The sequence below is a fragment of the Narcine bancroftii genome, chromosome 11 (genome assembly GCF_036971445.1).
Source record: "Narcine bancroftii isolate sNarBan1 chromosome 11, sNarBan1.hap1, whole genome shotgun sequence".
Taxonomy (NCBI): domain Eukaryota; kingdom Metazoa; phylum Chordata; class Chondrichthyes; order Torpediniformes; family Narcinidae; genus Narcine; species Narcine bancroftii.
In genome coordinates, this window is record NC_091479.1 from 29,846,849 (window position 1) to 29,869,937 (window position 23,089).

At 42.3% G+C, this 23,089-nt stretch overlaps 1 long non-coding RNA gene across 1 annotated transcript in view; it reads right to left on the reverse strand.

Moving 5' to 3' along the window:
- Positions 1–14,092: 14,092 nt before the first annotated feature.
- Positions 14,093–23,089, reverse strand: part of LOC138746355 (uncharacterized) — a 34,698-nt gene continuing 25,701 nt past the window's right edge. Inside the window, exons 3-4 of the long non-coding RNA XR_011346896.1 lie at positions 22,884–23,024; positions 14,093–14,331 (exon numbers count right to left, since the gene is read on the reverse strand). This is a non-coding gene — a long non-coding RNA (uncharacterized lncRNA). The remainder of the gene's footprint in view (positions 14,332–22,883; positions 23,025–23,089) is intronic.

The following is a 23,089-nucleotide window of genomic DNA, read 5'->3' on the forward strand; positions in this document are numbered from 1 at the left end:
GTGGATTCTCTTTCAATGCTCACAGACCAATCCAAGTCATTTGCAATGTGAGCTCCACTTTTTAACCTCTGACACGATTAGGAACCATTTAGCACCCACTCGTATCCCAAGTCTGATACCTGATACACTTTTAGCCAGTTTTGAACCAGTCTCTAGCAATCCATAGCCTAGTGTGAGTTCCTTGACTACTTTGTCCAGAAGCCCATAGCCTGCATGGGTTCCTCTCCTCAAGTCACCAACAGCCTGCCACCTTTGTGGGTCCTTCAGCTGCAAAACCCCTCACTGGTCTGCTTCCATAGTCACTGACTCATGGAATGAATCCTCTGCTTCTGAGATGTTGATGGGGTGTGGTCTTTCTGTTTTCTGGTGCCCTGGACTAGTCGTCCGCTTCCCCAGATTTCACAGTGGCGAAGAAATCTAACAAATCTAAATAAAAAAAATTTAACTAAGAGGAGAATCTCACATGTGTGGAGGGATGGAAAGGGCATTATTACAAATTGAAGCCTGATATTTGAATATTCAGGTGCCAAATTTGCAAAAGCATCGAGTATATATTTCTCAACCTATATGTAATTTTTCCTAAAGGAATACAATTTTGAATTTTTGCATGTCATCTTAGCATCTCTAAAAATATATCTGATTTCCAAGTAAGTGCAATACATTTCCTCATCACTGCAAATGCTAATTTAACAAATTTCAATTGATATATGAATAGTTTTAATTTGGGCCTTGTTCCTTCAATATTTCCTAATAAAAAATAAAGTTGAATTTTGCGGAGAAACAACTCCTGTAACTTGTTCCACAAAATTTGTAATTTTCCCCAAAAAGATTTCCATTTGGACAAAGCTAAGTTGAATGCAAAAAAGTTGTGACATCTTCACCACACCTCAAACATTGATCTGATCATTCTGATTTTAGTTTATTCATTTTCTCTGGTGTAAGAAGTAACTGTAGAAGAAAAACTAGTTGTGAATTCCTTCCTCACTGCTGCAGTGTGGAACGATGGTCAATAGTTCCAGACTGCTGAGTTGAAGTGAATTAATACAACTCCCCTGGATCACATGATCTCTGTTTCCAAATCAGCTTCCTGTAGAGCTTTTCAAATCCAAGTGCCTGAGTTACTTGACTCCAGTTGCAGCTTTCAGATAAAATCCTTGCTGACATCTGCTACATGACTGATGTAAAAACAATTATACTGAACTAATTTATATCTTATATTGAGATCCTTATACGGATCTACCCATATTTGCCAATCAATTACAATATTCAGATCCATTTCTCACCTTTGTCTGGACTTATGGACACATCAAAGTAATTTTTTAACAATTCCTCTTTATAAGGAATTTCTATTTCAGTACAACATGGTTGGTCCTAACTTATCCTTCAAATATGCTCTTGGGTGGAAATAACAAAAGAAATTGCTATGAGTTATACGATATTTATTTCTCAGTTGCTCAAATGACATTAATTGACCCCTTTCATAACAATCTTCAACATTTATAATCCCCTTACGAAACCAGCTATTCAGAAATTGATGATGCTTTGAAAAAGGCGAGGATTTTGAATCATAGCCATTCTGGGTGATGTACATCCACTTAAACCAATTTCATCATTTATTTTATTCCATATATTAATCAAATGTTTCAACAATTGTGTATCTTTATCACCAACCATTAATTTCTATTCCCACTTGTCTATAAATTCTTCTGCTTTTCCTCTCTTCTATTTTATTTGATACAATTTTAACCCATGGCAATTATTCCCTTTCAAACAAAGAAGCAAGAAATCTCATTTGAGCAACTGGACACTAATTTTTAAAATGAGGAAGCTGTCGTCGTGTCAATGTAGAATTTGCATTGAGAGAAACGCAGCTGTCTTTAGTTACCTTATTGAATTGGCTAAAATGGCAGAACATGAGAGCAAATGTCCTGGAGGAGTGTGGGTCACTTGTAACATGGGATTAATTCGGAAATGTGTTCACATGAAATAAACTCATGATGCAGACTGTTTTCTAAGAATGGAATACAAGAGGAAGGTTGACTAGGTCTCCAGCAGAATATAGATTACAAGATATAGGAGCAGAAGTCAGCCCACGGACCAACTTTCTCCCCTTAACCCTTGATTCTTTGATGAATCAAATACCTGTCAATCTCTGTACTAAATACACCCAATTACCTCAGTTCCTTAGATTCATGACCCACTGACACAATCAATTTTTCCACATCAGTTTTAAATTGACACCCTTATATCCTGTAATTATGCTCTCTTGTCCAAGCATCCTCCACCATGGGAAACATCTTTGCCAAATGGACTCTGTACAGGCCTTCCATTATTTTAAATGGCTCTGAGGTCCCCCTTATCCTTCTGTACTCCAACTAGTACAGTCAAAGAGTCGACAATTGTTCCTCATACACTAACCCTTTCATTCCTGATATCATTCCAGTAAATCATCTCTGGCCTTCTCCAACACCAGCACATCTTTTCTCAAATATGGCACCCAAAACTCTAAACCTGATTGAATGGAAAGGTAATTCTCTAATAACACAAACACAACAGTTAAATGATATTATGTCTTGTTGAAAATTACAAAAAATTATTAAAGAGTCAAATAAAAATTTCAAAAGATGCCGTGGCTCATTTATGGACTCTTATCATAACCTAAAGAATTCAGGTTGTTCTGCTGTGTTACGAGACCAGAAGATCCCAAAACCCACAGCAATAGATATTCACCAAGGCAAATGGTTACTTAAACAAAAGTTGATTTTAATGATCTTTTAACATGAAAACAGAATTACACTTTAACTAATTACCTAACTTATCCCCCTTCTAATTCTAAGTTCAGAAAAGTTCTTTGGTTCACAGTCCAATCTCACTTCTCATTCATCCAAGTTCACTGGTTGCAGGCCATTCTTATACTGTGCACAGAATTTAACATATATAAAGTTCACCAGGTTTGGTGCTAGAAAGGTAAATAATTACTGTTCAGAATGGTTCTTGTTGGTCTTCAAAGAGAGGTGTGTTGTTCAGGGAAGTATTAGGGTGTTTTTGACTCAACGTTACAGCATCTGAGGTCCGTTATCTCTTCAGAAAACCCCTGATAGCTTTAGCATGGAGCAGAGCTGAGCCAGGACTTTGCAGGTGTTTAAGGGAGTGTGAGGGCAGGGTTTGTTCTCACCAAATGTCTCTGCTTGAAATCAAGATTCAAACCATTTTGAGGAATATAACAGGAATTGTTCAACAAGAGCCTGGTGATCCCTGAGGAGTTTTCTTTCAATAGTGGACATTATTTTTTATTTTAAAAAGTCCATTAATCTTCCTGATGCAGATCTTTGTATTTAACTTTCAGGTTGCTATCTGTTGTTAACTTGGAGGCCTTTAATGGGGTGACGGGGTAGAATCTTAGCTTTAACCAAGCAGTTCGCTTGCAATTTTCCAGCTGTAGGATGCGGTGCAGTTGCTTGCAAGTTTAGCAAGTGGGATTATGATGTGAATCTGCAAGTCACAGTGTCATTTTTGTTTTTGAAAATGCCAAGGTGAAAATTTTAACTTTGGTCTCCTTGGTTTGCCTAAGTTTACAGAGAAGACAGAGTTGGATGCCCATTTGGCGAATCGGCTGGGCAAAGCAGAAAGCACAAAAAATAATGAAGCAGACTGAAGTGACATTGAACCCAAACCCAGGTAAAGAATTTAATTTTGTGCTGTGTACTTAAGAGATCAAATGATTTGGGCTTTTAGTGGTGACCTATTTAAATGAAAAAACTCTGATTAGAATTGAAGTTTATGGAATGTTTGGAAGTTACCAAAAAAAAATGGAGCATATAAATTAGATGTTGTAATTAAGATAAATGAACAATACAATGAGCCTGGTGTCACAGTATCTGCCTCCCTCTACCATACATCACCATTAAACCTTCTCCCCAATATGAACCTGATGTCACAGTATAGGCCAGAATTTATTGTACATCACTGTTAAACCTTCTCACTACAGTGAATCTGGTGTCAGCAGTATCTGTCAAAGTTAACTGTACATCACCTTCAGCATTCTTCCTATTCTGAACCCGGTGTCACAGTTTCTGTCCCAGTCTACTGTACATCACCATTAAACGTTCTTCGCACTGTGAACTTGTTGTCACAGAATCTGCCACAGTTTAATGTACATCTCGTTAAACATTCTCCCCACTGTGAACCTGGTGTCAAAGTATCTGCCACAGTTTATTGTACATCACATTAAACATTCTCCCCACTGTGAACCTGGTGTCACAGTATCTGATACAGTTTATCGTACATTACTGTTAAACCTTCTCACTGCTGTGAAGCCAATGTCACAGTAACTATCTCAGTCGTCCATATATCAGCATCTCTCCACTGTGAATTTGGTGTCACTTTGCCTGCCACAGTTTATTTTACATCACCGTTAAATTTAATCCCAATGTGAAAGTGGTTTTCACATTATCTGACGCAGTTTATAGAACATCACTGTTAAACTTTCTCACGACTGTGAATCCTGTCTCACAGTTTCTGCCTCAGTAAAGTGTACATCAATGTTAAACCTTCTCCCCCCTGTGAACCTGGTGTTACAGTACCTGCCTAAGTCTACTGTTCATCACCGTTAAAACCTACCCACTGTGAACCTGGTGTCACAGTATCTGACACAGTTTATCGTACATTAATGTTAAACATTTTCACTCTCGTGAACCCATTGTCCCAGTGTCTATCTCAGTCCACCGTACATCACCGATAAAAATTCTCCCCCCTGTGAAGCTGGTGTCAGAGTATCTGCGTACGTCTATCGTACGTCACCATTAAACATTCTCCCAACAGTGAAAACAGTGTCACTTTCTCTGTCACAGTTTATCATACAGAACTGTTAAACGTTCTCCCCACCGTCAATCCCGTCAGTGTCCCAGCATCTGCCACAGTTTCTCGTGCATCACCAGTAAATCTTTTCCCCACTGTGAGGCCGGTTTTACTGTACCGACCACAGTTTATTGTACATCATCATTAAACCTTCTCCTCACTGTGCACCTAGAGTCACGGTATCTACCTCAATTCACCATATATCATCATTAAATTTTCTTCCCACTGTGAACACAGTGTTACAGTATTTGCCTCAGTCTACCATACATCACTGTTAAACCTTATTCCCCACTGTGCACCTGGTATCACAATATCTATCTCAATTTACCGTACATCACCGTTAAACCTTATACACAATGTGAACCATTTGTCAAAAGTTCCTGCGAGCATTTATCATACATTAAGTTAAACCTTCTCCCCACTGTGAACACTGTGTCATAGTATCTGCCTCAGTTTCTGTACATTACCAGTAAACCTTTTCCCCACTGTGACCCCTATTTTACTCTACCTACCGTAGTTTATCGTACATCACCATCAAATCTTCTCCGCTCTGTGCACCTAGAGTCACGGTATCTTCCTCAATTCACCATACATCATCGTTAAATCTTCTCCCCACTGAGAACACAGTGTCACAGTATCTGTCTCAGTCTACCATACTTCACTGTTGATCTATCTCTCAACTGTTAATCCAGTGTCACAGTATTTGCCACATTATATCATACATCACCGTTAAACATTTTCCCCACTGTTGATCTGATGCCACAGCATCTGCTGTAGTTTATTGTACATCACTGTTAAACCAACTAACGACTGCTGTGAACCCGGTCACACAGTATTTTCCTCATTCTTCCGTATAGCAACATTAAACCTTCTCCCCTCTGTGAACCCGGTGTAACAGTATCTGGCTCAATCTGCCGTACATCACCATTAAACCTTCTCCCAACTTTGAACCTGTTGTCACAGCATTAGCCACAGTTTATCGCACATCTGTTTTAAACCTTCTCTCTTCTGTGAACTAATTTTCATGGTATCTGCCAAAGTTTACCATACATCACTGTTAAACCTTCTCACTACTGTGAATGCCGTGACACTGTATCTGCCCCAGTTTAACGTACATCACTTTTAAACCTTCTCCCCACTCTGAACCCAATCTCACAGTATCTGCCACAGTCTCCCTTGTATCAGAACTAAACCTTCTCCCCACTGTGAACCTGTGTCATGCTTTGTGCCGGAGTTCGTTGTACATTACTGTTAAAACTTCTCCCCACTCTGAACCTGGCGTCACAGTATCCACCTCAATATAACTTATATCACCCATAGACCTTCTCCCCACTGTGAACCCGGTGAAATAATATCTGCCTCAGTCTTTTGAAAATCACCATTATAATTTCTCCCCACTGTTAAATCTGTGTCTCTGTATCTGCAACATTGTTTAGCGTGTCACCTTTAAACCTCTTCCGCACTGTGAACCTGGTATCACACTACCTGCCACAGTTCATTGAACCTGAATGTTAAACCTTCTCACTAATGTGAACCCGGTTTCACAGTATCCGTCTCAGTCTCCCATCCCCTCTGTGAATTCGGTATAACAGTATATGCCAGAGTTTATTATACATCACTGATAAACCTCCCCACTGTGAACCGGGTGTCATAATATCTGTCTCCATGCACTGTACATCACCATTAAAGCTTCCCCCCACTGTGAACTGAGTGAAACATTTTCTGACACATTTTATCATACAACACTGTTAATCCTCTCATTGCTATATAACCATAAAACCATATACAGCACAAAACAGGCCAGTTTGGCCCCATTAGTTCGTGCCGGAACAAATCCCCACCCTCCAAGTTCCACTGACCAGCACCTGGTCCATACCCCTCCAATCCTCTCCCCTCCATGTAATTATCCAGTCTTCTTCTTCTTCTTTGGCTTGGCTTCGCGGACGAAGATTTATGGAGGGGGTAAAAGTTCACGTCAGCTGCAGGCTCGTTTGTGGCTGACAAGTCCGATGCGGGACAGGCAGACACGGTTGCAGCGGCTGCAAGGGAAAATTGGTTGGTTGGGGTTGGGTGTTGGGTTTTTCCTCCTTTGCCTTTTGTCAGTGAGGTGGGCTCTGCGGTCTTCTTCAAAGGAGGTTGCTGCCCGCCAAACTGTGAGGTGCCAAAATGCACGGTTTGAGGCGATATCAGCCCACTGGCGGTGGTCAATGTGGCAGTCTTACATTAAATGTAAATAACGTCCCTGCTTCAATCACCTCCGCCGGAAGCTTATTCCACATCCCAACCACCCTTTGTGTCACAAAATTTCCCCTCGTGTTCTCCTTATAATTTTCGCCCTTCAACTCAAACCATGACCTTTGAATATCCCCCACTCTTAACTGACACTGTCCCTTTTAAAATCTTGAACACCTTCATCAAATCCCCCCTTAATCTTCTACGCTCCAGAGAAAAAAGCCCCAGCCTGCTCAACTTTTCTCTGTAACTCAAACCCTGACATCCTGTCAACATTCTCGTGAACCTTCTCTGCACTCTCTCTATTTTGTTTATATCTTTCATATAATTTGGTGACCAAAACTGGACACAGTACTCCAAATTTGGCCTCACCAATGCCTTGTACAATTTCATCATAACCTCCCTGCTCTTGAATTCAATACTCCGATTTATGAAGGCCAACATTCCAAATGCCTTCTTCACCAAACCATCTACCTGAGTATCAGCCTTGAGGGTACTATTTACCATAACTCCCAAATCCCTTTGTTGCTCTGCTCTCCTCAATTGTCTACCATTCAATGTATATGACCTATTTAGATTTGCCTTTCCAAAATGCAACACTTCACACTTATCCGTATTAAATTCCATCAGCAATTTTTCAGCCCACTCCTCTAGCTTTCCTATATCTCTTTTTAAGCTATGGTAATCTTCTTCATTGTCCACAATACCACCAATCTTTGTATCATCTGCAAACTTACTTATCCACTTCACCACCCCTTCTTCCAGATCGTTAATATATAGAACAACCAATAGTGGACCCAGGACTGATCCCTGAGGAACTCCACTAGTCACTGGCCTCCAATTTGACAAACAATTTTCTACCACGACTCTCTGACACCTCCCATCCAACCATTGCTGAATCCATTTCACTACCTCCTTATTTATACCTAATGCCTCTACCTTTTTACCTAACCTCCTATGGGGAACTTTGTCAAAAGCTTGACCAAAGACTAAATAGACACATCCACAGTCTTCCTTTTATCAATCTTTTTTGTAACCCCCTAGAAAAACTCTATAAGGTTTGTTAAGCATGATCTACCCCTGACAAAACCATGCTGACTACTACCGATCAATCCCTGTTCTTCCAAATATTTGGAAATGCCATCCCTCAGAACACTTTCCATTAACTTCCCCACCACAGACATCAGACTCACATGTCTATAATTTCCAGGCTTACATTTGGACTCTTTCTTAAACAGCGGAACAACATGAGCCACCCACCCTCCAATCCTCTGGCATTACCCCCATGACCAGTGACATCCTAAATATCTCTGTTAATGGCCCCACTATCTGTACACTAGCCTCCCTGAGTGTCCTTGGGAATACTTTGTCCAGACCCAGAGATTTGTCCACCTTTATCTTTTTTAACATTGCCATCACTACCTCCTCGGTTATCCTTATATGATTCATGACCTCCCCACTATTTTTCTTTACTTCAACTGGTACAATATTTTTTTCCCTAGTGAATACCGAGGAAAAGAAATCATTTAAAATTTCCCCCTTCTCCTCTGACTTCTAACATAGCCTACCCTCCCTATCTAAAGGGGTCCAATTCTATCCCTCACTAATCTTTTACTTTTAATGTACCTATAGAAACCCTTTGGATTTATTTTTACTCTGTCTGCCAAAGCCTCTTTGTGCCTCTTTTTGGCCTTTCTAATTTCTTTCTGAAGATTTTTTCTACACTCCTTGTAGTCCTCTTTCAATTTCTCATCACCCTGCTGTTTATACCTCTTGTACACCTCCCTCTTTCTCCTAACCAAATTTCTAATATTCCTCGAAAACCAAGGGCTCCCTATGACTTCCAGCCTTTCCTTTGATCCTCACTGGGACACATCTACTCTGTACTCTCAAAATTTCTTCTTTGAATATTCTCCATTTTTCATTTACTTCCTTTCCTGAAAAAATCATGTCCCAGTCAATACTCCCCAAATCCATTCTTATTCCTTTGAAATTTGCTTTTCTCCAATCCAGAACCTCAACTTTAGGCCCTTCTTTGCTCTTCCCTAAAACTACCCTAAAATTAATAGAGTTGTGATCACTAGACTCAATTTGTTCTCTAACATTAACCTCAGACACCTGACCTATCTCGTTCCCCAACCGGAGATCCAGTATTACACCGTCCTGAGTCGGTTTCTCTACGTATTGATTAAAAAAACTATCTTGTACACATTTGACAAACTCTAGCCCTTCCAGCCTCTTACTGTATGGGTATCCCAATCAATGTGAGGGAAGTTAAAATCTCCCATGATCACTACCTTATGTTTATTACACATATATGCTATCTCCTTACAAATATGTTCCTCCAATTTTCTTGTCCCATTTGGTGGTCTATAATACACTCCTATTCGTGCCCTCATGCCTCCTCCACCCCTCAATTCCACCCAAACAGCCTCACTGGACGATCCCTCCAAACCATCCTGCCACCTCACAGCAGTAATGTCCTCCTTCACAAGTAGAGCAACTCCTCCCCCTTTTTACCCCCTGTTCTATCACATCTAAAACATTTGTATTCTGGAATATTGAGTTGCCAGTCCTGTCCCTCCCATAACCAGGTCTCACTAATTGCCACCACATCATAATTCCAAGTGCCAATCCAGGCTCTAAGCTCGTCTACCTTGTCACTCTGCTTTTTGCATTGAATGACATGCATTTCAGTATCTGTCTCAGCCCACTGTACAACAACATTAAACCTTCTCCCCACTGTGAAACTGATGTCACAGTATCTGACACAGTTTATTGGACATCAGTATTAAACATTCTCACTACTGTGAAACAGGTATCACTGTATCTGCAACATTGAATCGTGTATCACTGTTAAACCTCCATCCCACTGTGAACCTGGTGTCAAATTATCTGTCTCAGTCTACTGTACATCACCGTTGATCTATCTCTCAACTCTGAATCCATTGTCACAGTATTTGCCACATTATATCATACATCACCATGAAATCTTTTTCCCCACTGTTGACCTGATGCCACACCATCTGCTGTAGTTTATTGTACATCACTGTTAAACCTTCTAACTACTGCTGTGAACCCGGTGTAACAGTATCTTCCTCAGTCTGCCGTACAGCGCTGTTAAACATTCTCACCTCCATTAACCTTGTGTCTCAGTATTTGCCACAGTTTATCTTATATCACCGTAAAACCTTATTCCCACTGGAAACCTGTTGTCAGATTTTCTGCCCCAGTTCAACATACATCAAATATAAACCTTCTCCCCACTGAGAACCCGTTGTAACTGTGTCTGCCTCAGTCTGCCGTACATCACCATTAAACCTTCTCCCAACTGATAACCTGGTGTCACAGTATCAGCCAGAGTTAATCGTGCATCAATATTAAACCGTTTCACTTCAGTGAACTCATTTTCCTGGTATCTGCCAACATTTACCAAACATCACTGATAAACCTTCTCACTACTGTGAACCCTGTGTCATAGAATCAGTCTCAATCTACCGAAAATCACTGTTAAACCTTCTCCCTAATGTGAACCCACTGTCACAGAATCTGCCTAATTCTACCATACATTAATGTTAAACCTTCTACCTACTGTGAAACCGGTATCACTGTATCTGCAAAATTGAATCGCATATCACCATTAAACCCCCTTCCCACTGTGAACCTGGTGTCACAGTATCTGCCCCAGTTTATCTTACATCACTGATAAACCTTCTCCCGACTGTGAACCCGGTGTCACAGTATCTGCCCCAGTTTTTCTTACATCACTGATAAACCTTCTCCCCACTGTGAACCTGGTTTCACAATATCTGACACAGTTTATCGTACATTAGTGTTAAACCTTCTCACTGCTGTTAACCCAGTGTCACAGTGTTTGTGACAGTTTTTCGTACATCTCCGTGAAACATTCTCCCCACTGTGAAGCTGAGGTCAGATTACCTGCCTCAGTCTGCCAGATACAGCACCGATTGCTCTCAGCCAAAGGTGCTGTAGTTGAGTTCGGGTGGCCAGAGGTATCTGCTCAAGAAGGCCAGGGACTGCCATTGCCCTTCAATGAATTGCTCCAGTGCGCCCCCTACTGCTGTGCTGGAAGCATCTACTGTGAGAGTGGTGGGTGTCTCTGGCCTGGCGTGTACCAGAAGGGTGGTGTTGGCCAGTGAGTCCTTGGCCCTCTGGAACACCTCCTGGATGTCTCTGGATGCTCTGCTCAGTGGACCACCCCACAATATCCCATCAAGCCTAGAGTCTCTGTGTCAGCAATTCTCTGCCGACCACTGGCTGATGGCTTTGTGGTCAAATGTGTTTGTTATGAAACCATTCCCAGGAAGGTGAAGGGGCAAAGTCTTGCTGACTGGGACATTGAGTGGCACCCGGGCCAGACCAATCTTTCGCAACACCTGAGCCAGGTAGAACCTCAGCACATAGCGCCATTTGGTGCCCTTGCACTTTGGTTCCATGCACAGCCACACACAATGATGGCCATGCTGGTTACACCCTTGCCCCCATTGATTGACCATGTACATGGACCCCCACATGAATAGGAAAACTGTTTTGAGAATTGCCAGGGTGGAGGTGTGGGGATGCCCCACATGTAGCAGTACCGAGAGTTCCTTGTACCTTGCAACTGATCATCAGGTTTTATCTGATTGACAGAGTTGGGCATCTTTGTGGTTCTCCCTGTCTCCTGGAGCTGGGGGTCTCTGTACTGCTCCCCATCTCCTTGAGTTGGTGCATTGTTCTCCACCAGCCCCACAAGACAACCAAGACCCTTGGATGGAGGGCAGAGGTGCAGAGAGATCAGTGAGAACATGGGTAGTTTCAACAGTGTGGGGACCATCCAGGTGCCTGATAACAGGAGGAAACCAAGGGGAAGGCGAATGCAGGACATTTATTCGCAAGACATTGCGAGAGAGTGGATTCCTCGAACTCCTGAGGGGAGAAGGTGCTGATCGATCCATTGGTTTAGCTGGGCCAGGGTCTTGATATGGCAGCTGACTGGAATTGTCAGCGGGATACTGAGACTTGGGAGAGGAGGGGAAGGAGGGTGCAGTAGTGTTCTGACGAGAGAGTGCTGAGGGAGATGCAACATGGGTGGAAACTCAAGGCAAGGGACCCCTGATTGTTTGCAGGGATGGGATTTGTAAATAGACTCATAGATATCCAGCACAGAGCATCTTTGTCCCCCTGCCATCAGGAAGGAGATATGGAATAAAAGCAGGACAGCCAGGCAGCTTCTTACACAGGCCATGAGATTGACAAGGCAACATGAACTGGATGGGAGCAAAGAATAAAAACGGGGAGAGGAATATGGACTGAATACAACAACTCAGCCAGCAGGAGAGAGGGGCCGAAGAGCCTAATTCTGTGTTGTCTATCTGGACCAGCCTTTTGCATTCTAGCTTTAAAAAACCCAACCATTTTTAAATTTAATAATAATGGTACAGAATGAATCAAGAGACAAGATATCTGTCCAGCAGCGAACGTCTAAGGCACTTCCTGAAACGGAGGCTCTGAAACCACAGGGAGGTTCTGGCCGGAATGAGGCCCGACTTCTGCTAGAAGGAGGAGAAAAGAAGCAGGGATAATGTGGGGAAAGGGGTGGGGAGGGGAAGGGGTAGGGATGGCTTCCTCCGTTTACCTCTCCTTACCTCCACCCCGTTCCCTGTCTTGCGTAAACTTGTACTTCTCACTTTGTTCGTTTGAGATTGGTCACAGTGTTTGAGCTACCGAAATAAAATAGACACCCACACCGAGAGCAGTTCAGTTTAAACAAATGTTTATTACAAATTCAAAAGCGGATTTCAAACTACGATATGCAAGCCCTTCCCAATTATACTTATCAACGCCTGGACTGGTCCCAACTGCCGAAGCGAGGCAACGACTGCACACTTGTCGTAGGTTGTCGGTCGCCGGTAGCAGCTTCTCCACCTCCCTCGACTGGGACGTTAGCTGGACTCCAGAAATTCTTCTTCTTGCTGACGGATGTTGCCACTTCTCAGAGAGTCTCAAACTTCAGCAGCGGGACCATAGCTTATATTACCCGAAAACTGCTTACCCAAGCATCTATTCCCAGCACAGTAAGAAAGATAAGCGAGTAAGCTAGCATGTTAGGCTTCGATTGAATAACATAATTCTCAGCTTATCACTTTGAATACAATGGTTATTTTGCATCAAGGCAAGGCCTCTGACAGTCTGTGACCAAAACAAGCAGGAAGATTAAATGTTCTTGGTACACAGATGTCCTTTTGTCAGATAACTGCATCTCTGGCCCCTTGGTGGAATTTAGCTTATGTCTGCTGATTGTAAAAAACAAGCAGGTTCTCAGCCTTGCAGAAGCAAAGTCTGCAAAAGTATAAAACATGGTTTAAATCTTCCATTACATTCCCCTCCCCCTTTCCTTCCCCCGCTCGCCTCCCGGTTCCCCTCCCCCTTCCCATTCCCCTACTCCTAACCTTAACCCCTAACAAACCTTAACCTTAACACTACCGATACCCCCTATCACTACTCTTCGTCCCCTAACTCTACCCCTACTCCGTCCCCTAACTCTATCTCTACCCCTATGCCGTCCCCTAACCCCAACCCTAATCCAACCCACCTTCTCCTAACCCTCACCCTACCACTACCTCCTACTCCCTTCCCCTAAACCCAACACAAACCCACATCCCCGAACTCTAAATCTCACCCTTAACCTACACCTAATCCGAGCCCATGTCTCCTAACCCTAACCATAATGCTACCTCTATCCCAGCCCTCTCTAACTCTAACTCTACCCACCTTCCCCAACCCAAACGTAAACCCTACCCCTATCCCCTACACCTATCCCCTACACCTATCCCCTTCCCCTAACCATACCCCTCACCCATACCCACACCCCCAACACTACCCCTTACTCTTACCCTTACCCCCTTCCATTACCCCCTTTCTCCTACCCCCTTCCCCTACCCCTCCTTCCCCTAGATTAAGGTTGGAAGGGGGAAGGGGAGGTGAAGGGAGGAGGGCTGGGGTTAGGGCAGAGGTGTGAGGGAAGGGCAAGGTGAGCGGGAGGGGGTTGGGATCGAGGAGGGGTAGGGGAGAAGGGGGGGTGGGTGAAGGGACATGGAAGATGCAGGGAATGGGGTTGGCAGGGCCAGAGGGAGAAGAAGGGGGAGGAATTCAGGACATCATGATGTTATCTGACCTCTGATCAGCTGGGATATGAGGTTCTTCTGGACTTGTGTCTTGTCTCTGAGATCGCTCCTTCTCCTGGGAAGAGAAATATGGGTGATAGAGATGCTGTCTGCAAAGCCTGATCACGATGACTTTGGAGGGTCCCAACTCTTCCCCTATCACCCCCCTCCCTACCCCTGCACACTAGGGCCTTCCCCCTTCCTCTGCTTTACCTGAGGAAGTGTGTTTTGGAGAAAACCACGATCTATCTCTGCAGAGCTCAAAGCACCGTGTCTCCATCAGGCAACACCCTGGTTCACCACGACATGGCAGCAAATGCTGGACAAATCATAGATGGATTGGTTGAATCCCTTCAGCTGACCCATATGAACCTACCCCACAACGATATTACCCTTTCCTCCCTCACACCAGTACCTTCTGTTTTTCATTTATTCCTGACCCCATATTAAAATCATTTTCATGCCTTTTATGGACCAGCCTCCACTACTACCCCTGGCAATGCATTCCAGGCACCCACTATTTTCTGTGTGAATAAAATATACCCCTCACATCTTGACTAAAGTTCCCTCCCTATTTAGACGTCCTCTGGTATTCTCGCTCCAGGAATGCAAACAATATTCCAAGTGTGGTCTGCAACGTTACCTCTCAGTTCTTGAACTCAATCCCCTGACTCCTGAAGGCCAGCACACAATACACCATCTTAAACTCCCACTCAATTTTCATAGCAACATTGAGCGATTAATGGAGCAGGATCTAAATATTTCTCTGTCCTGCACACTGTTCATAATCCTGTCACTAACCAAGTGCTCTGCCCTCACGTTCTTGTAATCCGCATTCAATAAAGAAATTGGTCTATATGAAGCTACTTTTATGGGTATCCAACCTTCTTTGGAATAACTTTTATTCGTGCCCTTGAAAATGACTCTGGAAATAAACCTGGACCAGTTGCTTATTTAAGTACATCTGTATTTACAGGATTGAACTCCATCTGCCAATTATCTGAAAACTGGATGACCTATGACAACCTTCTACACTGTCTACAACATCTCTACCTCTGTGTCATCCCCTGACGTACCCACCCTTTCACTCCCATCATCATTCATAAAAATCACAAAGAGCAGGGGTCCCAGAGCAGATCCCTTTGGAGAGCCACTAGTCATTGTTCCATCTACTACTACCCTCTGTTTACTGCAGATAAGCCAATTCTGAATCCACACAGCCAAGGCTCCATGGATCCCATGCCTCCTGACATTCTAAATGAGGCCACTGTGAGGACCTTGTCAAGCACCTTACTAAAATCCACATGCAGCGCATACACACCTTTACCTTCATCTATTTCCTTTGACATCTCCTCGAAATACTCAATTTGACTCGTGATGCAGGACCTGCTCCTCAGAAAACTATCCATGAGTTTCCCCAGCATGTTTGTGCATTGCCCTCGGACCCAGCATCTGCAGACTTCCTGGCCAGTCCCTCCCTTACCCCTTCCCAGAGCTTCCGCATCCATTACAACATCAAACATTGCTGCCCAGTACAGGCCCTTTGGCCCATAAAGGCTGGACTGACCTTTGTAAACGTTCTCCACAACCAACTAACCCTTACCCGTACCACACCCATAACTATGGGTGGATAAAATATCCAATTAACTTCTTTCTGAAATAATGCATCATGAATTTTATGTTGATTCCAATTTTGAATAACTTTTCATAATTCTAGTTGAGCTCCTGTAAAGTTAGATCCATTATCAGAACATAATTATTTTACTTGACCACGTCTAGGAATAAAACGCCAAACAACATTAATAAAAAAGTCTGTATCAGACAATGACGCTACTTCAATATGAATTGCTCTCATAGTCAAACACGTGAAAATAACTCCATATCGTTTTTCAACACTTCGTCCTCACTTTACTTGCAAAGGACCAAAATAATCAACTTCCACGGATGTAAATGGGAATTCATCAGGTGAAACTCTGTCCTGTGGTAAATCTGCCATTTGTTGTTGTCTAGGTTTTCATTATCTCTGTCAGTCACAAAGAGATGAAACTTCATGATTTCATTATTAATATATTTAAGCACTGATGGGTAGACGTGTGGTTCCACCCTTCCCCAGTTAGACTATTAAATGCTTGATTTTAAAAGTTGTAAAAGTGGTTAAAAATACTGTTTATAGACTTTGGAATAGTGGAGGATCGAAATGGCTGCAAATGTGAAAAAATCGAAAACTCAGTTACAGAAGAAATTACCTTACAAAGTGTTGAAGAATCGAGGCCTAGTTCAAGTTGAAGCAACGGAGTTGTCAACTGGAGTCCCCAAGTCTCAGAGGACTCCTGCCCGGCTAAGTATCTCGTCGGTACCACTTGCGCTATCGCAGGATGGCGCCAGCTCAGTGATGTGTTCAGCGGTTTCGACTCATGCACTCGTGAGGGCGGGCCAGCAGAACACAGGCGTGAGGGCGGGCCAGCTGAGTGAGGACAGGCCCGTGAGCCTGCAGCATTGCCTGGTGGTCAGGAGAGGTACAGTGTAGCATCAGAAGACGCACCTGCGCAGTCGGTGGCCCTACCAGGCATGCACAGTGCGTCGAGGGTCCACAAACCTTTGGAGAAGGTGTGGGCTGTGGGGGAGCCTGAGCGACGGTGAACTGACGAGGTCGGCACACTGTTGTCGGGTGTCCAGACCTGCAGCAGCACCGGAAGAGGACCTATTGCTATGGAGGAAGAGGATGCTCAACTTCATTAGAACTTGAAGAACTGGGGACTGAGGCAAAAGAAGGTCGGCCTCAAATGGAGGTTATGGATCCTGGACTGGATTCTGTGTTTCCAATTCTGGAAGGGATTGCTCAGCTCATGGAAGTTATGTCAAATATGTCAATGCAGATGACTCATCAGATGACTCAAGGATTTTTGGAAATGAAAACTCAAATGAACACTGTGTGTGAAGAAATAACTTTCATGAAGCAAGATATTAATGTAGTTAAGAGTGATGTTACGAGATGGACACGATCAGTGGATACTGTGCAAGATCATTTTAAAAAGATTGTGGAGGCTTTTTTGAATGCAAGAGTCAAGTGGAGCGTAATAGAGGTAAAATGGAAATAGTGGAAGATCCTTTTGTAGATTGGGGGATTCAGAAGAAGGAATTATTGAAGTTTGACATTAGAAAACCAAAGTCGTAGAAATAATGTTAAGATAGTAGGTCTTCCGGAAGATATGGAAGGTTCGGATCCGGAGAAGATTTTGAAGAAATGGAACCCAGAAGTGTAGGGCAGGTAATTCATTCCGGATGGACTGGAATTAGATCGAGCAAACAGAGCGTTAAGGAAGAAACCGTTTCCAGGCCAATTACCACGAGCAGTTTTGATTCGCTGTTTTAAATATCAAGACAGAGAGGTGATCCTTCGATTGGTGGTGCAGAAAACACGGGAAAATCAGGATCCACTGATGGTTCAAAATAATAGGGTTTGTTTAATGCAGATCTGAGTCAAGAAATTATCAGAAGAGACCGAGAATTTAATTCAGCCTAAGAAGTATTGTGGCGAAAGGGATATAAATTTGCTTTTAGTTATGCGGCAGTATTGAAAGATTTTTATGGGAATTTTCAATCTCAGTTTTTTGAAAATGACCACGATGCTTTAATATTTGCAAATTCATTGCCAGATGTACGAGGAAATGGGCGATCTTCACCATTGTCACCGAAAGGAAGGGTCAATGGGAATGGAAATGGGAAGATTGGAAAATATGGAAAGAATGGGAAAAAAGTTGAATTGACGCAAAGTCTTCTCGATATTGATGATCCAGAACAATCATTGGGATTGGAATCACTGGGTTGAATGTTTTTGTTTCAGGACTTTGTAAAAGTCTGACTGGGGATGGGTGACACTGAGTCCTTTAGTCACCTGCCACTTGTGGACTTTACCACACCCAGATTTTTAGGGGACTGCTACTTTTGAGCAACTTGTTTTGGGATTGATTTTTCTCTATTTTTGGAATTTTTTAAATAGGTGGGATTCAATACAGTGAGACTTAGAAGGGGAGTATTATTTTATAGTGGGATTCACATTTGTGAGAAGGTTTAACAGTGATATACTATGAACTGTGTCAGATACTGTGACACCAGGTTGACAGTGGGGAGAAGGTTTAACAGTAATGTACGATAAACTGTGAGATACAGTGACACCCATTCACAGATGTGTAGAGGTTTAACGATGATGTATGGCCGACTGATAAGAGATACTGAGACAATGGGTTCACAACATTAACAAGGTTTAACAGTAATGTACGATAAACTGTGTGAGATACTGTGACACCAGGTTCACAATTTGAATAAGATTTAACGGTGAAGTAAAATAAACTGTGACAGATACTATGACACCATGTTCACAATGGGAATAAGGTTTAACGCTGATGTAAAATAAAATGTGGCAGGCAAAGTGACACCAGATTCACAGTGGAGAGAGGTTTAATGCTGATGTGTGGACGAATGAGATCGTTACTGTGACATTGGCTTCACAGCAGTGAGAAGGTTTAACAGTAATGTACAATAAACTGTGTCAGATACTGTGACACCAGGTTCACAGTGGGGAGAAAGTTTAACGAGATGTACGATAAACTGTGTCAGATACTGTGACACCCATTCACAGATGTGTAAAGGTTTAACGATGATGTATGGTCGACTGATAAGAGATACTGAGACAATGGGTTCACAACATTAACAAGTTTTAACAGTAATGTACGATAAACTGTGTGAGATACTGTGACACCAGGTTCACAATTTGAATAAGATTTAATGGTGAAGTAAAATAAACTGTGACAGATACTATGACACCATGTTCACAATGGGAATAAGGTTTAACGCTGATGTAAAATAAAATGTGGCAGGCAAAGTGACACCAGATTCACAGTGGAGAGAGGTTTAATGCTGATGTGTGGACGAATGAGATCGTTACTGTGACATTGGCTTCACAGCAGTGAGAAGGTTTAACAATAATGTACAATAAACTGTGTCAGATACTGTGACACCAGGTTCATGGTGGGGAGAAAGTTTAACGAGATGTATGATAAACTGTGTCAGATACTGTGACACCAGGTTTACAGTGGGGAGAATGTTTAACAGTAATGTACGATAAAATGTGTGAGATACTGTGACACCAGGTTCACAGTGGGGAGAATGTTTAACAGTCATGTACGATAAACTGTGTCAGATACAGTGACACCAGGTTCACAGTGGGGAGAAGGTTTAACAGTAATGTACGATAAACTGTGTCAAATACAGTGACACCAGGTTCACAGAGGGGAGAAGGTTTAACAGTCAAGTACGATAAACTGTCAGATACAGTGACACCAGGTGCACAGTGGGGAGAATGTTTAACAGTAATGTACGATAAACTGTGTCAGATACAGTGACACCTGGTTCACAGTGGGGAGAATGTTTAACAGTAATGTACGATAAACTGTGTCAGATACAGTGACACCTGGTTCACATGGGGAGAAAGTTTAACAGTAATGTACGATAAACTGTGTCAGATACAGTGACACCTGGTTCACAGTGGGGAGAATGTTTAACAGTAATGTACGATAAACTGTGTGAGATACTGTGACACCAGGTTCACAATTTGAATAAGATTTAATGGTGAAGTAAAATAAACTGTGACAGATACTATGACACCATGTTCACAATGGGAATAAGGTTTAACGCTGATGTAAAATAAAATGTGGCAGGCAAAGTGACACCAGATTCACAGTGGAGAGAGGTTTAATGCTGATGTGTGGATGAATGAGATCGTTACTGTGACATTGGCTTCACAGCAGTGAGAAGGTTTAACAATAATGTACAATAAACTGTGTCAGATACTGTGACACCAGGTTCATGGTGGGGAGAAAGTTTAACGAGATGTACGATAAACTGTGTCAGATACTGTGACACCAGGTTTACAGTGGGGAGAATGTTTAACAGTAATGTACGATAAAATGTGTGAGATACTGTGACACCAGGTTCACAGTGGGGAGAATGTTTAACAGTCATGTACGATAAACTGTGTCAGACACAGTGACACCAGGTTCACAGTGGGGAGAAGTTTAACAGTAATGTACGATAAACTGTGTCAAATACAGTGACACCAGGTTCACAGAGGGGAGAAGGTTTAACAGTCAAGTACGATAAACTGTCAGATACAGTGACACCAGGTGCACAGTGGGGAGAATGTTTAACAGTAATGTACGATAAACTGTGTCAGATACAGTGACACCTGGTTCACAGTGGGGAGAATGTTTAACAGTAATGTACGATAAACTGTGTCAGATACAGTGACACCTGGTTCACATGGGGAGAAAGTTTAACGAGATGTACGATAAACTGTGTCAGATACTGTGACACCCATTCACAGATGTGTAGAGGTTTAACGATGATGTATGGTCGACTGATAAGAAATACTGAGACAATGGGTTCACAACATTAACAAGGTTTAACAGTAATGTACGATAAACTGTGTGAGATACTGTGACACCAGGTTCACAATTTGAATAAGATTTAACGGTGAAGTAAAATAAACTGTGACAGATACTATGACACCATGTTCACAATGGGAATAAGGTTTAACGCTGATGTAAAATAAAATGTGGCAGGCAAAGTGACACCAGATTCACAGTGGAGAGAGGTTTAATGCTGATGTGTGGACGAATGAGATCGTTACTGTGACATTGGCTTCACAGCAGTGAGAAGGTTTAACAGTAATGTACAATAAACTGTGTCAGATACTGTGACACCAGGTTCACAGTGGGGAGAAAGTTTAACGAGATGTACGATAAACTGTGTCAGATACTGTGACACCCATTCACAGATGTGTAAAGGTTTAACGATGATGTATGGTCGACTGATAAGAGATACTGAGACAATGGGTTCACAACATTAACAAGTTTTAACAGTAATGTACGATAAACTGTGTGAGATACTGTGACACCAGGTTCACAATTTGAATAAGATTTAATGGTGAAGTAAAATAAACTGTGACAGATACTATGACACCATGTTCACAATGGGAATAAGGTTTAACGCTGATGTAAAATAAAATGTGGCAGGCAAAGTGACACCAGATTCACAGTGGAAAGAGGTTTAATGCTGATGTGTGGACGAATGAGATCGTTACTGTGACATTGGCTTCACAGCAGTGAGAAGGTTTAACAATAATGTACAATAAACTGTGTCAGATACTGTGACACCAGGTTCATGGTGGGGAGAAAGTTTAACGAGATGTACGATAAACTGTGTCAGATACTGTGACACCAGGTTTACAGTGGGGAGAATGTTTAACAGTAATGTACGATAAAATGTGTGAGATACTGTGACACCAGGTTCACAGTGGGGAGAATGTTTAACAGTCATGTACGATAAACTGTGTCAGATACAGTGACACCAGGTTCACAGTGGGGAGAAGGTTTAACAGTAATGTACGATAAACTGTGTCAAATACAGTGACACCAGGTTCACAGAGGGGAGAAGGTTTAACAGTCAAGTACGATAAACTGTCAGATACAGTGACACCAGGTGCACAGTGGGGAGAATGTTTAACAGTAATGTACGATAAACTGTGTCAGATACAGTGACACCTGGTTCACATGGGGAGAATGTTTAACAGTAATGTACGATAAACTGTGTCAGATACAGTGACACCAGGTTCACAGTGGGGAGAAGGTTTAACAGTCATGTACGATAAACTGTGTCAGATACAGTGACACCAGGTTCACAGTGGGGAGAATGTTTAACAGTAATGTACGATAAACTGTGTCAGATACAGTGACACCAGGTTCACAGTGGGGAGAATGTTTAACAGTAATGTACGATAAACTGTGTCAGATATTGTGACACCTGGTTCACATGGGGAGAAGGTTTAACGGTGATGTACGGTATGTTGAGGTAGATAACGTGACACCAGGTTCACAGTGGGGAGAAGGTTTAACAGTAATGTACGATAAACTGTGTCAGATACTGTGACACCAGGTTCACAGTGCGGAGAATGTTTAACAGTAATATACGATAAACTGTGTCAGATACTGTGACACCAGGTTCACATGGGGAGAAGGTTTAACGGTGATATACGGTAGACTGAGGCAGATACTGTGACACCAGGTTAACGTTGTGGAGAAGGTTTAACGGTGATATAATGTAAATTGAGATATATACCATGACACCATGTTCACAGTGGGGAGAAGGTTTAACGTTGATGGACGGTAGACTGAGGCAGATTCTATTACACCAGGTTCACAGGGGGAGAAAGTTTAACGTTGATCTACGATAGACTGAGGCAGAAACTTTGAGACAAGATTCACATTCTTGAGAAGTTTAACATTGATGTACGATTAACAGTGTCAGATACTTTGACATCAGGTTCATATTGGGGAGAAGGTTTAACGGTGATGTATGGTAGAGGGAGGCAGATACTGTGACACCAAGCTCATTGTATTGTTCATTTATCTTAATTACAACATCTAATTTATATCTCCATTTTTTTGTGACAACTTCCAAACATTCCATAAACTTCTATTCTAATCAGATTTTGTTCATTTAAATAGGTCACCACTAAAAGCCCAAATCGTTAAGTCTCTTAAGTACACAGCACAAAATTAAATTCTTTACCTGGGTTTGGTTCAACGGCACTTCAGTCTCCTTCATTAATTTTTCAGACCCTCATTTTGTGCTTTATGCTTTGCCCAGCCGATTCACCAAATGGGCATCCAACTCTATCTTCTCAGCTTGACCCAACGTCTCCTCTGTAAACTTAAGCAAACCAAGAAGACTAAAGTTAAAATTTTCACATTGGCATTTTTAAACACAAAAATGAT